This window comes from Callithrix jacchus, chromosome 7 (assembly GCF_049354715.1).
Source record: "Callithrix jacchus isolate 240 chromosome 7, calJac240_pri, whole genome shotgun sequence".
Lineage (NCBI taxonomy): Eukaryota > Metazoa > Chordata > Mammalia > Primates > Cebidae > Callithrix > Callithrix jacchus.
In genome coordinates, this window is record NC_133508.1 from 9,053,250 (window position 1) to 9,077,047 (window position 23,798).

At 37.2% G+C, this 23,798-nt stretch overlaps 1 long non-coding RNA gene across 1 annotated transcript in view; it reads right to left on the reverse strand.

Moving 5' to 3' along the window:
* Positions 1-831: 831 nt before the first annotated feature.
* LOC118155248 (uncharacterized) overlaps positions 832-23,798 on the reverse strand; it is a 31,146-nt gene continuing 8,179 nt past the window's right edge. Inside the window, exons 2-3 of the long non-coding RNA XR_004745474.3 lie at positions 7,055-7,302; positions 832-6,181 (exon numbers count right to left, since the gene is read on the reverse strand). This is a non-coding gene — a long non-coding RNA (uncharacterized LOC118155248). The remainder of the gene's footprint in view (positions 6,182-7,054; positions 7,303-23,798) is intronic.

The following is a 23,798-nucleotide window of genomic DNA, read 5'->3' on the forward strand; positions in this document are numbered from 1 at the left end:
ATCCATCATGATATTGCTGAAATCTTCTAAGTGAATTGAATTATGTTTTCTTTTTCCAACCCATTGTTTTAGTAAGTTCTTTTACGATGAAATACTGCTTTACAGAAAAAAGTACTCCATCGTAAAAGAACAACTTGGATCATTTTATGGCAGACATATGGTGATAGAATCAATAAATAGCATTTATGGAAACATAAAATGCCAGTTAAAGAAATCTCTCTGTCCCAAGGGTGGGAGCATGAGGTGTGTGTCTAGAATTTTGTGGCGGGAGCTAGAGGGACATGGCAGCAGGCTGATATGTATTTAAGTCTTAGGCTTATCATGCACTGTTTGAAAATGTTATGCTTACATTGATAAGAAAAATAATTAAGATAAGCCTTCCTGAAACAGAGATATTTTCAAATTCTCCTCCGGACTCATGATCTAACTCCTGGAATCCCTGTTGTATTTCGGGTTAATTTAGATTTGTCGTGTCCCAGGAACAGTTCAACAGTCATGTATAAAGCATCAGTGTGAAGGGGAAGGACTCTATGGGAGTCAAGCAACACCTTGGAGTCCAATTCCGGAGCTCTCTGCAGTTGAGAAAAAAAACAGAGGCTCTTCTTTCATCATTGATTTGCAGGGAAGGACTGATTAATAGTTTTTATTTTTTTAACTTATGTTTTTGTAACAAATTGCCTCTCCTAGGTCTCTGTTTTATAGCATTGCAACTCTATAAACAAATAAGGTGGTGTCGACATCATTGCTGAATGTGAATTTCACAGAAAGGATTTGATACTTTGCAAAGAGGAACCTTGTGGAACTGAGATTCTGTCGGATACTGAGAAGCAGTTCTCTTTAACGGAAACAACGCCTCGTGAGGGAAGTAGAATGAGAAAAACACGTCGTGGGGATATCAACGGCCTATTGAAAAGTGGGGCAAAGGAATTAAGCGACTCTATTTTTAAAGTAAATTTTGACCTGCACGATGAAAACAGTAAAGATGTTTATCAAACTTTACAGGAGAAAGAAAAGCAAGTAAGTATTAATGTTAAATATTTATACCATTTCTAGGATCTTAACAGCTGGCAATTGGCATTGTATACATAAAAAGTGATCATAGTGTAAAAAAGTTGGCATTTAACCAGGAAATAATTGAATTACAAAGAATACATACTAACTGAAAAACTTATCTTCAGCACTAAGCAGAAACGTTATAAATGTCCTCAGGAGTTGGGTACAAACAGAAAGATTTAAAGAATATTGTTTTTATTTAGAAAGGGGAAAAAAAGTAGTAACCTTACTTTTGTGTTCACAATTAGCATTCTTCTAAAACATAATTAATGGATAGCACAAAGAAATGCTTGCGAATTTGAAATGTGAAAAGCAAATGAGCTTATGTGCTGGAAATTAAAATGAAATTAATCAAAGGACATCATTTTGAAATGAAAATAACATTTTTAAATAGATTGAGTTCTAATTCAAAGCGGAATGTTTGGAGACGCTCTTTCAGTTTTACAGTGATGATCCACATGAAGGCAACTGTACTCACATGGGAACAGCACCATCGATTGTTTTAGAAAGATACAGCTCCCGTCTGCAAATCACACACACACATATCTGAGAGATACTACGCATGGAAATGTGGATTCAGGTAAAACTTTAAACCCTCAAGGTGTCTCTGTGGGAGGCCGGGGTCATCAACCCCAGTCCATTCTCAAGTAAACTGCAGTCACAGTCATAGATACCGAGTGGCTTGTGGAAATTTGCACAACCAGTAAAAATGTCCCAACAAACACAAAACAGACACTGAATTACAATCGGCAAACTATAGGACCGAAATGAATTTTTTTGGTGTATATGCATAAACAGTATACATTCGCAGTCAGAAAATGACGTATTTTTTTCTCAAAGTTAACTTATCTAAAAAGTTTTGCGACAAGCTTCATGTGAATTGTTCAGTCCGGGCATTCTAGCACGACCTCTTGCCCTTCCTATCTGCAGGAATACCGTCAGTCTCCAAACCACTGTTCCTGCATCTGGAAACCATGCACCAGTGTGCCGACTGCTGACTTTAAAGAAACAAGACCTAAGGATCAGAAGGACTTGGGAGGCACTGATGTCTGCTTCTCATCACTGAAGTCTTCTTACAGTTGTCACTAAAACACTGCCAGAAGCAGCAGATTTACCTCACTCAGTACAGGAAGCCTTCCTTCTACTTCCTAAACAATGGATATCTTTAAAAAGCAGCTCCTCTTTATATTGAGAGAAACTCGTTTGTATTTGGGAATATTCTTGGCAGTGCCAGCTCCACATGGCACAGGAACCAGGTTGGAGGTGTCCTCCTAGATATTCCGTCAGGGAGTGTCAGAAGAAGGAGAACTTGCAGGAGTGAAAACTGGGTAAAGTATGGAGTAAAGAAGTCCAGGAACACTCTATGCAGGGAGGGGATCCTCCCACTTTCTCCACTCTCTGCCCGGAATGCTATCTTGATGACCAGATGTCAGCAGCGATACTGGACCATGAATATAGGGGCCACATAACAGGGATGGCAAGAAAAAAGAAAAAAAGCTTTAAGCCTTCATGGAGTGGCTGCAAGACATCTAAATTGCCAGCTGATGAGCTTTCTTCTTTTGTGAGGGAGAAAACACCTGTTTTTTATTTTTTTTGCCCCAAAATTATTGCTTTATGGGACTACTCTGTTACATGAAGTCAAACGCCATTCTGACACTTAGCAAGAGGAATGAAAAGAGGGTTGGAAACTTACTCTCATGTTTGAGTATGGCTCCCGTTCCTTAGACAGTCTTCACCGAGTCACTGCATGGGAGCCACGATTCTGCTGATATTCCCCTCAAGTGCAGAGGTCAGAAATTAAGGACCCCAGACATGCTTGCATGCACATCAAGTGGACAGTAGTGCCCGGCAGGGGCAGGTAACCAGACTCAGGACCTTGCTTGCAACACGAAACTACACTGAGCCCAGTTCTCTCCAGCTCCCAGCCTCCCCACCACGCTCGCCTGGCCAGCTGCTCTGCTGGGAAATCTAATGGCTGCTTTCCATTTACACTGCTGCATCGCCTTCTTTTGAGTAACTTTTTTTTATTTATCATGGAGGATGTTTCCTTTCTTGAATCAAAAAATTAACATTCTCCATTGAGCTACACAGAAAATGCATGAAGAGTGGACTAGACCTGCAGCCTGTCAAGGGGGCAGCAGAGTCATGTAGATGTCAAAAACCGACACAGATAAAGAAGGCCTCTGGAGCGCGCACTGTTGGACCTAGTATACATTGTCTGATCATTTGTCTATCGTCACATCCTCTTATGACTTGGGCCTTGCTTTATTCCCTCCCCTCATCTGCGGGCCTAGAATGGTGCCTGGCACTCAGGTGACACCCAAGAAGCATGTTTTATTCCAGAAACTGAATACAATCACTAATGGATAAATGAATGAATACGTGTCTCTTTCTTTCCTAGCAGAAATAGAAATGTGTGATATCTACTCAGTCCTCAGATCTATAAAGTGTCAGATAATTAAAACATGAGTTTTTTCAGGTATGACTAATATGAACAGATATTGCCATAGTTCCTTTCCAAAGAGTTTACAAACCAGGAAATAAAATCAATATTCACTCCCTTGCATTTCAACACAGGAGACAGTCTTCTTACTTCATTCCTTCTTTGAAACCGTTTCTTCCTCAGCCATAGGATTGTTGCACCTGTGCTCCGTCTATGAATATGACCCTGCACTCAAGTGTGCATCTCTGTGTTGAGGTGGTCCACACACGCCCTGGCTACGGCTTGTGAGTTACTCTCTAAGTATTATTTCACTTGGTGAAATGATCAAAGCCATGTTGTACATCAGGTGTTATTTTTATATTCATTCTAGAATAAAATTTATAAAACACCTGACCTAAGAGAGCCACAGTCATTTGTCAAGTTTACAATTGCTGGCCGATGAGGAAGGCAGGAGCCAGAACTATGAACGTCCTACCCCTCCCATGAGGACACACATTTAGAGTCAGCATTGTGCTCTTGCAGTCGGCTCCGACAGGGCTGGTCTGGAGGAGCAGGCTTACATTCACATGGCGGCTTCTGGGCTTGGAATGCAGAGACTTACACACATGGAGATACGGAGGTGTGCAGGACACTTGCTTCTGAGAGAGGTGAAGGGGTCCAGTGACTCAAGAGTCCTGCTGGGGGTAAAACTACTCAGCAGAGCGCAGGGCCTGGGAGGAGGCCAGAGAGCATTGTGGGCACGCACAGGATGCCTGTGAGTTTTCAACAGTGGTGACAGCCATGTGCTCCTGACCACAGGAGGAAATTATATCGGGGACAGCAGCGGCTGTCACAAAGCCATGTGGGGCAACACGGCAGCCTTCTGCAGGCGTGTGGCCGTGTTCCCCAGGACCCATATTCCTGATGGCCAGAGCTCACTGCCTGCCATGAGATTCCCACTCCGGTTCTCAGACTCCACACAACACACAGCATAGGGCCACATCTATAATTCAATACACACGCACGTACCAAGTACAGCACAACCCATTTCACTGTTTCACTGTATTGCCCTTGCAGATAATGTGGGTTCTTTTGGGAACTGAAGGTTTGATCATGGAACAAGTCTATTGCAACCATTTTTCCAATAGCAGGTGCTCACTTCTTGTCAGTGTGTCACATTTTGGTGACTCTTAACAATTTTTTAAAAACTTTTTCATTATTATACTTTTTATAATACAATATTATTATTATGGTTATGGATGAGAGGTTTCTATGTTGCCCAGGCTGACCCCGAACACCTGGCCTCACCTCCTTATGTGCAAAACAACAGGCCTGAGCCACCACAGCTCCCAATAATATTATATTATAGATCTGCGATCTATGATGAGTGATCTTTGATGTTACTATTGTAATTGTTTTGGAGGCACCAGAAACCACACCCACAGAAGACAGTGATGTTCATGAAAGTGTTGTGTGTTCGGACTTCTCCACCCGTGGGCAGTTCCATGGTCTCTCTCCTCCTCCTCAGGCCTTCCTATTTTCTGAGATGCAAGAATATTACAACTAGGCAAATTAGGAAAGTGATAATGGGTTCTATGTGTCTGAATAAAAGGAAGAGTTTGCATCTCCCTCACTTTAAATCAAAATCTTTTGTTAGGGCTCCTACTGCTGGTGACTTTCAGTGGCAGCCAATGGCCATTGAGCGTTCCAAAAATCATAAGGCCCTTAAGAATGACGCTAAATCCAAACTGACACAAGAACAGAAAATGAAATACTGCATATTCTCACTCATAGGCGGGTGATGACCAATGAGAACACATGGACACAGCAAGGCTCATGGAATATTTTAAATCCATTGTTGAAGCCTACTACTCAGGAAAATAACAAGTTTCTTTTAAAAATATTACTGCTCATCGAAAGCACATTTGGTCACCCAAGAGCTTAACACTGTCTTCTTGCAATATCCATTCTTTTGGATATTGATCAAGGATTAAGGAGTAATTTCAACTTTTACGTCTGATTATTTTAGAAATACATTTTATAAGGCAATAGCTGCTCTAGACAGTGATTCCTCCGATGGGTCCAAGGAAAGTAAACGCAAAACCTTCTGGAAAGGATTCACCATTCTGGATGAGAACTTAAGAAAATTCTGATTTATGGGGGAAGAGCAAAATATCAACGTTAACAGGTGTTTGGAAGAAGTTGATTACAACCCTTGTGGGAGACTTTGAGGGGTTCAGGACTTCACTGGAGGAAGTAACTGCAGATGTGGTGGAAGCAGCAAGAGACTTGGAATCAGAAGTGGAGCCTAAGGATGGAACTAGATTGCTGCTCTCTCGTGAGAAAACTTGAATGCTTCTTATGTATGAGCAAAGTAACTGACTTCTTGATGGGAGACCTGCTCCTGGTGAAGGCACTGTGCACATTGTTGAAATGACAGCAAAGAATTTTGGATATTCTATAAACCTAGTTCATAAAGCAACCCCAGGCCTTGACAGGCTTCACCCCAATTTTGAAAGAGCCTCTACTGTGGGTGAAATGCTATGAAGCACCGTCTCATGCTGCAGAGAAATCTTTTATTACAGGGAGAGTCCATTGAGCCAGAAAACTTTACTGTTGTCTTGTTTTAAGAAACTGCCACAGCAACTTCAATCTTCAGCAGACTTCTCTCGATCAGCCAGCAGCCATCAGCATTGAGGCAAGACCCTTCATCAGCCAAAAAAAAAAAAAAAAATATGACTCACTGAAGGTTCAGAGGTTTGTTAACATTTTTCAGCAATAAAGTATTTTTAAGTTAAGATATGCACATTTTTTTGCCATAACGCCATTGCAAACTTAGACCACAGTATAGTGTAAAAAATAACTTTTATATGTACTTGGAAATAAAAAAAATTGTTATTAACTTCTTTGAAATATTTGTTTTATTACAGTAGCCTAGAAACAAACGTGCAATATCTCCAAGGTATGCCTGCAAGCAAATAATTTCTTAAGGCTTTTTCTACATAGAAGTGAAATCAGTAAGTAAAGCAGTTAAACAGTTTATTAAAGCAAAAAATGAGCTCAAATTCACCAGAGTTTTGAGTCAAAGGCATATGTTTTAAGCTTGATTATGCAGATAATTACCCCATTTCTGTACTCAGATATTTACCTCAATTGACATGCTTTTTGTTCATAGACCAGACAAGAGAGCATCACACTCACACACACATTATTGCTTCTACCAGAATAAAATTCCGTGTGTTGCCATCGCCTTAGGAACACTGAGTTGGAGATATCAGCCCCATCTGGAACAAATGGCATAACTTCCAGCTGTATTCAATTAGCCCTTCATCTTGCCTAAGTGGAAAAGCTGAAGGTATAAGCAAGTGTCTCCCTTGTATAGAGTGTGGGATAGACATGGAGGTTTAATCTATACATTTCTCATTTTTTCACAGCAGGATTGCTTGAATGTCTGGGCCAGCTCTGGGTGTCTCTCTGGGAAGGGATTACGTTTCTGCGGGGCTTCAGAATGCCTGCCATGCTTTGATCTGGGTGAATCTGTGGCATGATTGTAACCATGAGTCATGCTACATGGATAACCGTAAAAGGCATCATGATGGAATGGTGGACTGTGGGGAAGGGAGCATTGATTCTGATGCTCATAACTCTTTTCCACGTTTTGAAACAGAGATGATGCTCCTTGTCTTGGACACCAACACAGCACAGCATCGCAGCCTGGAGCGTGGGCTCTGCATCCGTGGTGCTAGGTGGAAATTCGCCTTCCACAGCTCACTAGCTCTGTGACTGTGGGCTCACCGTTTCTCTTCTTGGTACCTCGTTTGCCTGACCTGTGAAATGAAAACAGCATTAACATCTGTTTCGTGAGGATGCTTTGAGGGTTAAAAAGGTTATTTAATGTAACATCTGGAACAGTGACTGGTTTAAAAAAATTAAACATTTTATTGATGCTAGTTGTTATTAGAAAAGCTACTTTTTTGTTGCCTTTTCACATCATGCTATTCTGGAATGAGTTAGTCTGCACAGACTCTCAATACGCAGCCTTCGACTAAAGAAAGCAAGGGAGTGGGATATCAAACTTTTTGAACATATGCCTCTAGTTGTAACTTTTTTCTTATTTAAGCATCATAACTTTCTATGATAGAGGTATTTTTACTCTTATTTACACATGAAACAACTAAGAACTATGCAACTTCAGTAGAACGCTTTATATACTATTATAGTTAAACACTACATCAAAATTATATTAAGAGAAATATAATTCTAAATTCCAGAGGAGATAAGCTTGCCAATTTCAACGTGTGCTTGTCAAAATTAAATTATGAGAGTATTATCCATTACCTGTTTTATAATATGTACAAATTATAGTTGGACACATTTCTAATAAAATTAATTAAATGAAATATATAAAAAGTCAATTAAGCAATTAAAAATAGTTGACTTGTGATTCTTGTGACTTGTGATTCTGTTGATGGCATGATTGGACCATTTTAAATACATAATTATTTTTTAACTTTAAAAAAGAGGTTACATTTAAGGTTAGCACATGGGTAATATGGTTGAGCATAAAATCACTCTTTACAAAACCATGAATAGCCCTACAACATAGTCAATATGCCACATTTAGATTATTGCACTCTGTGGATAATTCTTTTGGAACATCAAAGTTTAAACTGGAGAGGGAATGAGGTAATTTTACATGTGGATAATTGGACATTTAAGCCATTCTGCCTTTAGGATAACAATAAGATTTTGAGTGATAGCTTAGGGGTGGTTGTGAGTTTCTCCCTGCCAGCAGGGTATATATTATTCTAATATTGTCTGTATCATTTTCATGCAAGGTTACAGAATTTTTAGTTACAGGAAAGATTAAAAGTGATCATATAATAACACTTTGCATAGATAGTGTTACATTCTACATGCTGGGTATATATTAAATGCTTATATGACAGGTCTCAATTTTCCCCCCATATCTTATGCCTCTGAATTCATTCATCCATTTCTTAAACATAAATTTAATAATTTCAAGATAATTCTGCTGTGTCTCATTGTTGCCTGGTATTTAACAGTTGTACTTATGTACTGAAATATGTGTCTACCTGGCATGCAATGAGTGGCCTGAGATTTTATAGCTACTGCATTCTCGGTGCTTGGTTCCCGTTGCTGTGTCATGCTCTGATAACCTTCATGATTTGGGTTAGGGGTCTTTCTTCCATCTGTCACGGCTCTTTTGGCAATTTTGTGTTTTATCTGCCAGCGTTCACCATGTGTACCGGCCCAGCCTCTGCAGCACAGGTGGCTGATTGAAGCAGCATTGAGCTGAGGGCTCTGCTGTTTCAAGCGTGTGTGGAGATATTGAAGGACTGCATCCAAACGCAGACACCAAGGCTGTATGTCAAAGGAAGTCTGGCTGAAGACGTTTTGAAACTCTAAAAGCAGGCTTTGCAAAACTCTGATGCTTATAAATAAATAGAGTTCACACATCATGTATACATGTTCTAAGATATGCTTAGAAAGATTCAATCTTTTCTAAGGTATGCTTAAAAAAGACTAACATTTTCTTGTAATATGAAGACCATAACCATTTTTTTAAAAGTCATTTTAAAATAATTAAGATTCTGTTTTATACGTGGAATCAGCATGTACTTAATGAATATGTCTCGGCTGCCTGGTACTGAGGTAATTACCAAGGAGCGTAGGTTAACTAGGAATGATTCATTTCTTCAAATCAGCCTTAATTAGCAGGAGGGCACTGGAGACAACCTGACCACGAAAAATCAAAATACTGTGAAAAAAACCAACGTAAATAAAAGATCTATGGCCAGGTCAAATCAGGGTGGAGCGTTCATAGTTTCCTCAACTTCTTCATTTGTCCTCATTCCCTGACATTAGAATACTATGAACGCTGCATCCAAGAGAGCATGCTTATTTTATTCAAGTTCAAGAAACAGAATCCATTCAAACACTGATCTGAAGTCAACAGTTTCGAATACGACATAGGGAGTGTAATTGTGATTCCTTTGTGAAACAGTGTTTCCCAGGTTTTTGGCATATGTAAATTGACGATTTTTAGTAATATTCGTGTTTTTACATGCATGTATGTGAACTCCATGTTGAGTAAAACTCAAGAGCTAGTCTGCGTGGATTTTGCTCTCCTATCTGCAGAAAATATGTGTGCTACAGCTTTGTGAAAAATAAATTCTGTAAGACTAACATTTTTTTTTCCTCTGTAGTACTTTTCTAAGTCTCATAAACAAAACCAAGAGGAGTGATGAGGCTTGCATTTGGCTTCACGGGGTAAAACAACGTGTCAGTGAGTGGGTAGAGACACTTACCGAAGTGAAAATGCTTTAGAAACGCTGTTTGGCTTGGGGAATGCTGGTGATATTGAGGAACTTTGAATAGAGGCCAGAGGGAAAAGGCTGTTTAGAACAACAAGGAAACAGAAGAAAAGGATGCCGCCATTCGAAGCAGCTGGTAGAGGATTCTACTAGGAAAAAGAATTATGCAGATGATACAAAAGTTGTCTTTTGCTTTTTATTGAAAACTACACAAGCTCACAATGTTTCATTTTTCAAGAAAATACAATGATTGGTGTAATAATTCATCTGAGCTATCATGGTTTTTAGTTCAGAGCACTCTAACAATGTTTTCTTTCAAAAGTAAATGTAAAAAACAGGTAACCCTCTTTCTGTTTTAGTTAGAGTAGTCTGCATCCGTTTGAAAGAAGATGGATAAATATTCTTTCTTATTGACTTCCTGTCACATAACTGGCCCAATGTGCGGGCTGGAGATTGAGGATGTTTATGACCAACTTCTTAGATTCTCTGATAAGAAAAATTCTCATTGGTGATTCATATTTCCTCCAGAGCTTATGAAATGAAGTCTATTTAAAGGCATCTACACACAGTGTCAATTCTTAACAAATAGGATGAGAGGCATGGGATTGGAGATTATTATGTATTAAAACTTATTATGAAACATTATGTTCAAACCTCAGGTAAGTTTATGTATTGTGGCATTTTATTGACTGTAGAAAGCCTGATGATGTTTTTATTTTCTCCATCAATCAACTATGTTTTAAAAAGCTAAATTTTCATTAGTTTCATGTCAAAACATGGTAATGACTTTCTCTACACCACACAGAGTTTTAAAACTTATTATAAAGATATTACACAATGCAGTGACTACATTAAACTTAAATAAATTTACACAAAGTTTAGTGTATAATTTAAATAGTTGACAGTCAAGGAAAGGTCGGAGCAATTAGAGGCAGAATTTGCCACTAGAACCAGGAGCAAGAGCTGGGCCTTTTTCCACAGTCTCATGATTTAGTGGATAAATTCTAACAGAAGTCACATGGCTTTATTTCATGGCCAGACCACCAGGCTGTTACAGGGAAGCCCAAAAGACCAGGCAGAGAAGACTGTTTCCTTACAAGCAAAATTTAGAAATTTAAAATTGGTTTTCTAACAAATGAGATATTTTTAGCTCACACTAAGAAAATTTAAAAATTCATCAATCATGTCATTCTTACCCTCAAAACAAGGCCTACTTTGACTGTAATATATGTTTTCTAGAAGTAATAACATGAACTTTAAATTAATTTTAAATGTTGATATGTAAATAGATAAAGTAGAAACATGGACATGCTTTACCCAAACAACTAGCATTGTAATCATACTAGAAGCTCATTTTAAAAGATAAGAAAAACTTAATATAAAAATATAAACAATCATCACAGTTTAAATACCTAATATTAGTATGTCTGTGTAAAATTTCTGCTTATTAGTGTTTTTTGATAGTAGCCTTTTTAACAACTAAGAAATTATACTCTCTACATTAGTTTCTATCAATGTAGAAATAAAAGACCTCCTTGTCTGAAGAGAATATGTAGACTAATATAAAAATATTAAGATTAAAAGTTAAAATTAACCTAGCTGTACCTAGTGAGTTGGCTAATGCCAGCACACATCTCTTCTCATGAACTATTTTAATGGTGATGGCTCATGAAAAATTATTGCTTAATTGTAATTAAACATGATTCACCACAATGCGATCCACTTGTTCATTCCATTTGTTAACTCATTTCAGAGACAGATATTGGTTGTAATAATGTGCATTGTGCTTCTCTAGTTTCCTTCATGGAATCCAAGTGTCTTAATTGCACTGCTACTTTAAAAAGGGTCATTTTTCAAATCTTTTATATTGTGACCATATACATTTTTACAAACCTAATTGCTATGAGAATTTTGTTGCAATGTGCACTTAAATCTTTTTGTGATTGTCCATATGAGAAAGGAGTTCAACCTATCTTAGAGAGTAACATTCAAATGGCAACATTGGCGTCATCTGCACAGTGCTCATTTAATAAACACTCGTTTATCTTTCTGAGTGCAAAATTAACATAAAGCCCAAAGGATGAATGCTTTATAATTATATTTCATCTTGGAAACATATGACGGAAACATCTTAACCAACAAGAGAAAAGACAAGAACAGCAAGAGGTCTAAACACTGATGTATCTACTTCGGTAGGTGCTTTTGGATTCCATTCAAAACCCATAACTTCAATTAAGTAGATGTATTAGTCCATTTTTGCATGGCTGTCAAGAGATACCTCAGGCTGGTTAATTTATAAAGAAAAGAGGTTTATTTTGGCTCATGATTCTGCAGACTGTACAGGAAGCACGGTGCTGGCATCTGCTTCTGGGGAGGCTAAGGAAGTTTTTAATCATGTTGGAAGGCATAGGGTGAGATAGCATATCACAAGATGAGAGTGGCAGCAGGAGAAGGAGAGGGTGCCAGCCTCCTTTGAACAACCAGATTTCTGGTGAACTCAGAGAGAACTCACTCACTACCTCCAGGACAGCACTGGTCATTCATGAGGGCTCTGCCCCATGTCCCAAACACCTCCCACCAGGCACCACACTGGAGATGCATTTCAGCATGAGATTTGCAGGGGACAAGCATCGAAGCCATGAGAGTAATTATACTGAGAAATGGGGAATGCAAGAGAATAACTGGATTGAATCACAGTTATTTATTTCATTCTTTATAATGACATCCTGCTATTAGAGTTGAAATATAATGTGAAAGTAACAAATTTCTCATACATATACAATGATCAAGCATGTGCTTGTGGTTGATAGGCATAAGAATGAAATTTCTGTGTCAGTGTGAAACAAAATCTACATAAAAACGTAGTACCTATCATGTTAACATGTGACTAATGCCCCACAGGTGCTTTACCTCAATTATCTCATGTAAACCTTAAAAACAAACTTCTGTGATGATTTTTAAATTCTTCTTAAGTAGAAAAAAAATCTGAGAATTGGTTATTTGGCATAAGGTAAAATGGTTAGAAAATTACAATGTCACAGTTTAAACCCAAGTCAGATAGATTCTCAAGGAATATCCTGAGCTTTCTTGTCAATAAAATAGCACATGGCTTTGACCAGAGTGAAAACTTCTACTCATCCACTGTTGTTAATTGCAAAATGATGACCTTTCCAGGCTATGTCAATAGACGACAGATTGCAATCAGTTAGTGACTGATAAAATTCACTATAATAATATTATAATACAATAGTATAATAAAATAATAACTGATTTAGGTGAAAATCATCAATGAATGTCAAAATGAGTGTGTGAAAGTTTAAAGAATGACAAAATTTGTATAGTTACAAAGTATCTCAGAATTCTCTTAAACACAGAGAGTAAAATAGTGACATGGCAGTGGAGAAACTGACTCCACATCATTTAACGTAATGATCAAAGTTAATCCTTTGGTAATGAAACTAATTGACAGTGTGCACTTCCTAACATGGTCACTGAGAAAAACTTTGTGCTGTTCCAGTAAAAAATGTCAAACCCAAATCCAATCATGAGAAAACATCAGCTAAATCCCAAACTGAGGGAATAATACCCAGAATGTATCTAATACTCTTCCAAAATATCAATACATTAAGTACTCAATGAAATTGATAGGTTCCTGAAAACTAAGACTTAAAGCAAAATGACTTAAAGCCATCTTTTTTTTCTCATCAACATCAGAAAAACATGATGTTGCAGGAAGCAATTTTATTTGAGGATCTTCTGTACATCTTTTCACTTAAAGTTGCCTTTTCCAAGAACCAATGGATGATAAGTGAGGACTTACTGTACATGGAAATATAAAAAGACTCAGCAGCTGTTCTACATTAAGAGAGGCTAAAGAATGTGGGAACTGAATAAAATGCATCAGCTTGGATTTACTTTATCTATAAGTAATATATTAGGGACAGTGGGTAAAATCTATTAGGTGTGTTGATGAGAAAAATGTATGACCTCAGTGTTCGTTTCCTGAGTTTGATGATTATACTTTGATGTTGTAAGAAAATGCCTTATTTTCAGAGAGTATACAGTGAATTATTTAGGGAAGAAGAGGTGTCATATATACAACTTCCTCTTACACATTTCAGAAAAAGAAAATGTGTACATATGTGCAGAAAGAAGGGGGAATAGAGAGAGCAAATGTAGTAATGTGTTAACATTTGGGGACTCTGAGTGGAAAGTGTTAGGGAATTTTTTTGTGCTATTCTTAAAACTTTTCTGTAAGTCTGAAATTATACAAAACTAAAAAAAAAGAGAGGAGCACATATTATAATCAGCCCTATGTTTTCACCCATTAATTCATGAATTCAACCAACCTTGGATCAAAAGCAATTGGGAAAAAATAAAAATAATACAAATAGAAGGCAATACAGTGTAACAACTATTTACATAGCATTTGCATTGTATTGGGTAGTGTAAGTAACCTAGAGGTGGTGTAAAGTACAAGGCGGGATGTGTATGCAAGTTGCACGCAAATTCTACCACCTTTTGATATACGGGACTTAATCATGCTGGATTTGGAATCCGAGAGGGTTCTGAAACCAATCACCTGGGGTTCCCATCAGATGACTAGTGTTTAAAGTGCCATTTAATACCAAAAAAAAAAAAAAAAAAAAAAAAAAAAAAAAAAAAAAGAATGTCCGCAATGTGATTAAAAAAAATCATTGTTCTTAAAAATCATGCAAGTAAAGTTTAAATAAAACATTTGACTTAAAAGCAAAGGCAATTTTATAAATGTAATATACTAAAATGGTTGCAATTACTGGTCACTATTTCTTAAAGGCTTGCTAGTTATTTCTCCTATATTTTGTTCTTTCCATGATATTTTTGGGAGGTGGAGGGAGTAATTAAAAACAAATACTCATGATAATACGCCACAATAATATTAACAAATTGTATTGACTTTTTACTGCAGAATATACTAAATGTTTTATATGTAGTGGCTCATTTAATTTTCAAATGTCAGAAGGATCAGCACTACGACTTCCTTTATCTTACAAAGAGAAACTGCGTCTTAGAAATGAAGAACTTTCAAGGCCGGCTGCGTAGACCGTCACATGGGGAGAGACTGCAGAGACGCCCACTCCACAGCCCAGGCTTGCCGCCGTAGTAAGAACCTCTAGTAAGAGATCTACTCCGATGCTCTCTCAAGTCAGATATACTTCTATTTTCTAAATGTTCAGCTGCATCTTCTGATTCAGCTGTTTCTTAAAACATTAGTGTTACTTTTTTCAGTTTCCACAAGGAAATTTTATTTCAAAATATCACAATTCTTTTAAAAGTTCTGAAGCTGAAATTCGTTTTTTTTTTTAATGTCTCTATAGCTTATTTTGAGTTATGAAGCCTGTATGGCTCCTATACATCCTTGTTCTAGTTTTTTTTGTTTGTTTGTTTGTTTTGTTTTTTGTTTTTTTGACGGTGTCTGGCTCTGTCTCCCAAGACTGGAGGGCAATGGTATGATCTCAGATCACTTCAACCTCTGCCTCCCAGGTTCAAGCGATTATTCTGCCTCAGCCTCAGCAGTAGCTGGGATTACAGGTACACACAACCATGCCTGGCTAATTTTTGTATTTTCAGTAGAAGCAGGGTTTCACCACCTTGGCCACACTGGTCTCGAACTCCTGACCTCAAGTGATCCGCCCGACTCGGCCTCCCCAGTGCTGGAATTATAGGCATGAGCCATGTTGCTTGGTCAGCTCTAGTTTTTTGAAAGCTATTTTCATATTTACATATCCTTGCCCTCTTCCCCCTCAAAAAGTCTGCGGTTAATAAGAAACAATGACAGTATATTACCTAGAGAAGTAATTACAGAGCTGACTAAAGTATATTCATTTATCCTCCTTTTTCCAATTTTACATAAACTTTTTTGACATATATATTTTTTAAAAAAATTAAAGGCAACCATTTAAAAAATGTAGTTGAGTATTTTTTCTTCTTAAATATATTTTCTTTGCTAGGGCAGTTTTATGTTTATAGAAAAATTATACAGAAAGTGAAATGAATTTCAGTATAATTCCACCCCCCACCACCGAAGTCCAGCTTGTATCAATTGTCTTCTGTAGGGGACCACGCTTTTGCATCTAGAAAGTCACCAGATCCAAGGTCACCTGCATTTGCACCTCTGCTATCATCTCAGAGTTGTGTGATAATTTTTGTTTGTTTTGCATTTGGTCCTGTAGTGCATTTTAAGTTATTTTATGTGAAAAGCTTAAAGTCTGTGTCAGGATTCATTTTGTTCCAGCTGCATTTATAGAAAAAAACGATCTTTTATCCACTGAATTGCCTTCGCTCTTCTATGAAAGGCCAGTTGAGTATATTTGTTCGAGTCTATTTTGGGATCTCTATTCTGTCCATTGATCTATTTGCCTATTATTTTGTGAATATCGCACTTTCTGGATCACTGCAGCTTTGTAGTAAGTTCAGGGTCGGGTGGTTTCTGTCCTCCAGGGTCGCTGTTCAGTACTGTGTGGGTTATGCTGGTTCCTTTGCCTTTCCAAATAAACTTTAGAATCAACTTTTTTTTATATTTAAAAAATAATTTCCTGTGATTTTGACAGAGATTGTGGTGAATTGATACATCAAGTTGGGGAAAATCAACATTCTGATAATACTCAGGACTCCTATCCGTATTGTGGAATATCTCCCCGTTTATTTTGAGCTTGGATATCTCACACTAAAGTTGTGTCATTTTCTCGTAAATCTCGTGCATATTTGTTAGATTAATTCTTACATGTTTAATTTTTGTCTGCTGATTTCAATGTTGTTGTCATGGAATTAAATTTCCAGTTTTTCAGTGCTGATGTACTGGAAAGCAATTGACTTTTATATATTATCCTGTATCTTGCAACAAGCTTGTTATAATTCCTTTTACACTCCAGTTTTTTGATGGATTTAGGGGAACTTTCTTATAGACAATCATATCACATCATATCATCTCTGCAAAAGGAAAGTTTAATTTCTTCTTTCTTTCTCTGTATAACTTTTGTTTCCTTCTATTGCTTTATTACATTAGCCAAGACTGCCAGGATGATGTTTAATTAGAGTGTTCGGAGGGGAAATTCCTGTCTTGGTGTCACTCTTAGGCAGAAGATATCAACTTTCTAACCATTAAGCATGGTATTATTATATTTGATATAAGTTTTTTGGAGATGCTCATCGTACTGAAAAAGTTCATCTGTATTCTTAGTTTGTTGAGCAAGCATTTTAATCATGAATAAGTATTTGATTTTGTCAAATCTGTTTTTCACCTATTGATGTGATCATATGATATTGCTCCCGTAGTCTGAAATGATGGATTATACTAACCGTTTTCAATGTGGAAATAGTCTGGCACACCTGGAATAAATCCCACTTGAGTGTGATGTATAATTCATTTTACATGTTATTAAATTCCATTTTTGAACATATTAGTGATGGTTTGTGCATCAATGTTTATGAAAAATATTGGTTTATAGTTCTATTTTTTATAATGTCTTTCGCTGGTTTTTGTATTAGATAATGCTGTTCTCATAGAACAAGTTAAGAACTATTCCCTCTGGTACAGATAAAAGTTCATTAAAAAAATAAATAAAATAAAAAATAAAACTCTTCTCTGTTTCTATTTTCTGGAAGAGATTGTAGAGAATTAGCGAAATTTATGTCATAAATAAATGTTTGGTAGAATTCGCCATATGGCTGGTACTTTCTGTTTCAGAAGGTTATTAATTATTGATATAATTATATTATTCAATATTTTCCTATTCAGACTACTTCTCCTTGTGTGAGCTTAGGTAGCTCATGTTTCTAGTAATTTGTCCATTTCTACTGTTATCACAGTTTTTGATGGAGTTTTCATAAAATTGTTCATTATCCTTTTAATGCTTTGGGATCAGTAGCGATAGTCCCTTTTACATTTCAGATATTAGCTATTTTTGTCTTTTTTTAAATTGCATTTTAGGTTTTGGGGTACATGTGCAGAACATGCAAGATAGTTTCATAGGTACACACATGACAGTGTGTTTTGCTGCCTTCCTCCCCTTCACCCACATTTGGCATTTCTCCCCATGCTATCCCTCCCCAGCTCCCCCCACCGCTGTCCCTCCCTATTCCCCCCGATAGACCTCAGTGTGTAGTACTCCCTTCCCTGTGTCCATTTTTTTTCTTTTTTTGGCTAGCCTCACTAGAGGTAAAGAAGCTACAAGGAGCAAATTTTATTATCTTACCAAACAGCCAGTTTTGTTGATTTTATCTAATAGTTTTCTTTATACAATTTCACTAATTTTGGCCTTAAATATTATTGTTTATTTTTCCTCTCTTGCTTTGGATCTAATTGTCTGTCCTATTTCTATTTTTCTAAGCTAAAAGTTTACATTGTTGATTTTTAGATCTTTATCTTTTTTTCCTACCGTCTTCATTCAATGCTATAATTTCCCTCTAAGCACTACTTTTGCTGTTTACTGTATTTTCACTTAATTCAGAATATTTTAACTTTCTCTTGGGACTCTTTCTTTGACCCATGTGTTATTTATAAGTATGTTTTTTAATCTCCAGATATTTGGAAATTTTCTATCTTTCTGTTATTCATGTATAGTTCAATTCCACTGTAGTTCGAGTGCATACTTTGTATGATTTACATTCTTTAAGGCCTGTTTTATATCCCAGAAACTGGACTACCTTGGTGAGTGTTCGGTGTGGGCCTAAGAAGAATGTGTACTCTGCTGTTGTTGAATGAAGTAGTTTATAGATGTCCATTATATCCGGCTAATGTGTGGCGCTGTTAAGCTAAGCCCTTACAGATTTTCTGCCTGCTAAATCTGCTTCTGACTGAGAGTGCTGCAGTCTTCTACTATTACCATAGATTCATCCATTTATCTTTGCAGTGCTATCAGTGTTTGCCTCACATATTTTGACGTTTTCTTGTTTACACAAATGCACATTAAGAATTGGTACGTCTTTTTGGAGAGTCGAACCTTTTGTTAAGTAGTGTTCCTCTTTATCTCTGATAATTTTATTTGCTGCGAAATCCGCTTTGTCTAAACATTGATTCCTTTTTTTAAAATTAGTTCATACATTTATTGAAATAGTTCTGGCCGGGTGCGGTGGCTCATGCCTGTAATCCCAGCACTTTGGGAGGCCGAGGCGGGTGGATTGCTTGAGGTCAGGAGTTGGAGACCAGCCTGGCCAACATGGTGAAACCTCATCTCTATTAAAAAAAGAAAAGAAAAGAAATAGTTCTGTCCTCTGCAGAGACCATTGCCAAGGCTCCTGGAAAAGACAATTGATTCCACCAGTTTGGGCAGCAGGAACTAAAACAAAAAGGAACTGGATATAAGATATTTGGAATGACAGATAAGTAGATTGGTAAAATCTGAAGTTATGATTACCGGCTTAATCAGAAACCTTTTTACGGTACCATTATAGACACTCAAGTGCCTCTCTGCCCCAGGGATAAAATAAAAATCTGACAGCAGACTCACCTCCAAACTTTGGGCATGTTCCTGTAAGAAAGAAGAGAAGCATGAGAAAAGGTGTAACTCATGCTGTTAATAGCCCCCATATCATGATTCATTTTATTTTTCCACAAAAAGTCAGGTAAAAACAGTGTTGCTCAAGTTGTTTTGGTCATTGATACTATGTGTGTATTATGTATGCAAAAACATTTTTAAAAATTGGAAGCTACTTCAGAAACAATAAAATAGCCTGGAAACTGTCGTCAGAACTGGTTTTATTTTTTAACTGAAAAGGATACAAATCCAAATTTGCATCCAATTACAATCTATAAATGTAGACACAAATCTACATTTGCCATTGACATATTATTTATAAAAATTTGGAAACTTCTGAATAATTCCTAATGAATATGTAATTGATTTGGTAAAATATGTACTTTACATAAGCAAAATTAGTCTAAATTGGTTGTGTGAATAGTTTGTTTCTAAAGAAAATGCTGATCATTCTTAGTTTACTAATGTTAAGGGTAAATATTTGAAACTGCAGGAAAGCACTGTCAAATTATCAAATGTAAATAAATCTTTAAAAGGAACATTTGCTTTGAATTTACATTTCATGATTAAAGTGAACTGTACATTTCATGGGCAAAATAAATCATATTCTTCCACCATTCTGTCGCGATTTGTTAAAAATTAGCCCACTGTATCTTTAAGACACTTAAGCTCATTTCTTGAAGAATACTGGGAAGAGACTTTTGTTCAACTCTGCAGGAAGCTGCAGGGTCGTCTTCTAGCACAGCACAGGAGAGGAAAGTAGAAGGAAATTCCTTGATGTTAATATAATATAAAAGACCCCAAAGGTCATCTAGTAGCCAGATGCTTTATATAAACTTGAAACAGGGGGTTATTATATACTTGCTTTTCAAGCCTGGACCACTTCATTTGCCTATGCAAACATGACTTTAATTATAAAGAGTTTGACCTGACTAACATAAAGCTCACTCAGAAACCCTTGGAATTTAGGAAGACAAGATCCTCCACACTGTCATTTGCAGAATCATCATTTGTATCACCAAAGAATTTGTGCACTTCATTTTTATGAGAGGATTTAATTATGCTCAGTTATAGAAAAGCTTGGAAGAAGCTCTTTATTAAAAACAAGATTAATACATGAACTAAAATGTTCATTCTAAAAATTCAAAGCACAAAATTTTTAAATTGATGTAATAAAGCTGACATCCAAAGAAAAAAATAACATTATACATATTAAAAGGATAATAAAAATTGCATGACGAGATGAATCTATTCATAAAATTACAGTGCTCACTTACAAAAGCCTCTTTAGGGAGTAAAATATTGTCATTGTGAAGGTCTCTGTACCCTCCACCATGGCTCTGAAATTCCACCAGCAAAAATATACATGTTTGGCTTTGGTATACTTTGGCAAAAAATTTTCTATTATGAAAATTTTCCAAAATATGCAAAATGCAGAGGTCAGCATAAAGTGACTGAATGATCAGCTTCAAGAATTATCAATACTCTATCGATCTGTTCTCCCCAAATCGTGGTCATAATATCATATCTTCAATAAACACTTCAGGACGTAGAGAGGATTTCTGTCTTCCTATACAATTTCCAGTCTTTCGGAATTACTTAATAGAATTAAAATATTTTAGCAGGAACTGATAACATATTAGCCAATTAATATCACTGCAAAAACCAAAGTGATAAAATAATCGCATTCCGCCGGGCGCGGTGGCTCATGCCTATAATCCCAGCACTTTGGGAGGCCGAGGCGGGTAGATCACGAGGTCAACAGATCGAGACCATCCTGGTCAACAAGGTGAAACCCCGTCTCTACTAAAAATACAAAAATTAGCTGGGCATGGTGGTGCGCGCCTGTAGTCCCAGCTACTCGGAGGCCGAGGCAGAAGAATCGCTTGAACCCAGGAGGCGGAGGTTGTGGTGAGCTGAGATCGTGCCACTGCACTCCAGCCTGGGTAACAACAGCGAAACTCCGTATCAAAAAAAAACAAAAAAACAAAAAAAAAATAAAAAAAAAAATCACATTCCTACCGATACCTGTGGGAGTGTTGTTAGGTTCGATTGGAACGTCACTGCTCTGTCTGGTCTGAACCAGACTCTGGACAAAACGTAAGGACTAAAGCAGAGAATATTTGTGCTTGCTGGCCTAGTTCCGCTTTTGTTTACAGAGCAGAACGCGTGTCAGAAAGTGGAAGAAAACGAGGCTGAAAAAGAGACATCAACACGCAATAGCTTATAAAGCACCGGGGCAGAGCGGCGTCGTTGCTGAGACTCCGCATGAACCCTAGTCTTCTAAGTTCTCCTCTGAACCCTGTTTTCCAGATTTTCTTGTCACCATCGTTGGATCCCCTCCGATGAGTGATACTCAAACGACATTTAGCAGCGGAAGGAAAAGCCACATTTTCTGTTGTGTTGTTGGACGCTGACTTTGGGTTGACGTTGACTTCTAGGTGCAGCGGCGAGGAAACCATATTCTGGTACAGGGCGCAGAGTTCGTGCATTTTTGCTTCTTTGTGATTTCTGCATATCCAGATCGGTTTTCTTTTGTTTTTGCTTTCAGTTGAGTAGTACCGTGATCAAACTTGTGTTTAATAAGATTTCATTGCTTTCAGGAAATGATGAAAGATTTAGACAAAACGTATTAATTGCTCAGATACAGTTTCTTTAGATGTTGGTAAATGTTTTAATTGAGTCTTTCATCATACCCTTTTTTGCTAAGATAGAAAATCTGTGAATTGAGTGAAAATCCTGGCATCTGACTTGATAGAGTACCAGTACTTATGTGAACGAAAGTCTCTTGTGATACAATGCACATCTTTTCCTTGGAACCATCTGGCTGTCAAGAAGTATGAAGAACTAGACGATGCCTATAAAATCCGTGACGAAAATAATGTAGAGCAAGAATGCTTGTAAGTCAATATGACAGTATAAAAAATGAAGCTCAAAAGAAGTAAGACTTAAAGTTGGGGCAGAAACCAACAAACTAGACTATAACAAACATATGATTTTTCCCCTCCCAAACATCTATTTCTTTCCAAAAAAAGTTATTTTAACTTTATCTTGTTGGATATTCTTTTCTATGATAATTTGAATTATCATTAAATGCTCCAGCTTGAAAATATTTTCTCAGTGGTTCGTAAAAGAAATGTTCACTGGTTTAACAGGATGCTTATCATAATATTGATTGTCTCAAGGTCCTGGGACATGGTTTGAAAGCCTGTCTCTACCTTACACACTTCTTCTGTTTTCTCAGACAGGAGAGGATGCTGATGACACAGAAGTGATGTCAATATTGAAATGGAGCTTAGAATTGACACTTCATTGAAAATATGTGTAACTTTTTGAAATATCTTCTAAGGAAACACTTTTTAAAATATTGGGGTAGAAAACTCTATGCAGCTAGGAGTGATGGCTCATGCTTGTAATCTAAGTACTGTGAGGCCTAGGTGGGAGGATTGCCTGAGCCCAGGAGTTCAAGACCAGCCTGGGCAGCATGGGAGACTGTCTACAAAAAACAAACAAACGAAAGAGAAAATAGCCAGAAGTGGTGACGCATGCCTGTAGTTCCAGCTATTCAGGAGGCTGAGATGGGACGATCAGCTGAGCCCGGAGAGGTCAAGGGTACAGCGAGTTATGATTGTGCTGGTACACTCCAGCCTGGGTGACAGAAAGAGACCCTGTCAGAAAGAAAGGAAGAAATAGAAAGAAAGAAAAGAAAGAAGGAAGGAAGGAAGGAAGGAAAGAAAAAAAGAAAGAGGGAGAAAGCTATATGCATGACTATGTTTTCGAAACAAAGCTATGTAAAAGTGTGAATTGATATAAATGATCAATATGAATAAGAGCAAGAAAAAGAAGAAATTATAAAAGACCCCCTGAAAAAAGCTATGCTCTTATCCAAGGTAACTATTATGAAAAAATATTCAAATACGCTATGATAAGGATAGTATTTTTAAGTGGGTAGTTTTTTTACAGTTTTTAAAAACTCTACTAGTGCAGTATGTATACTATACATATATATGTATGTGTGTGTGGATCTACATATAAAATCTATAAATTTTCCCAATATCTCTTAAGAGGAAGTTGTCAGTTTTGTTCCTTTTCTAAGCCACACTTCCACACTGCTTTGCACACAGAAAGCATCCAGCAAATGCTTTTCAAAACAATCGCGTCATTGAGACAGTAAATTAATATAAATGTTTTGATTGAAAAGCTGTCCTTGTAAGTGATCACCCAGAAAGCACTACATTTAAATTATCAGGAAATTTTCATTTTAGGCCAGTCTTTTCAGAAATAAAATAAATAAATCAACAGAGTAGAAAATGTGACCAACCTGCGGTAGCCTAGTATAAATAGCGGCCGTGTGCGCCACGCAGAGCGGACCTGAGGAGGAGGAGCATGACTAGCAGGCTGCACTACAAACTCATCTCCAGCGCACGCTGGACAAGTGCGTTTCTTAGATTTGATGTAAATGGCGTGAGT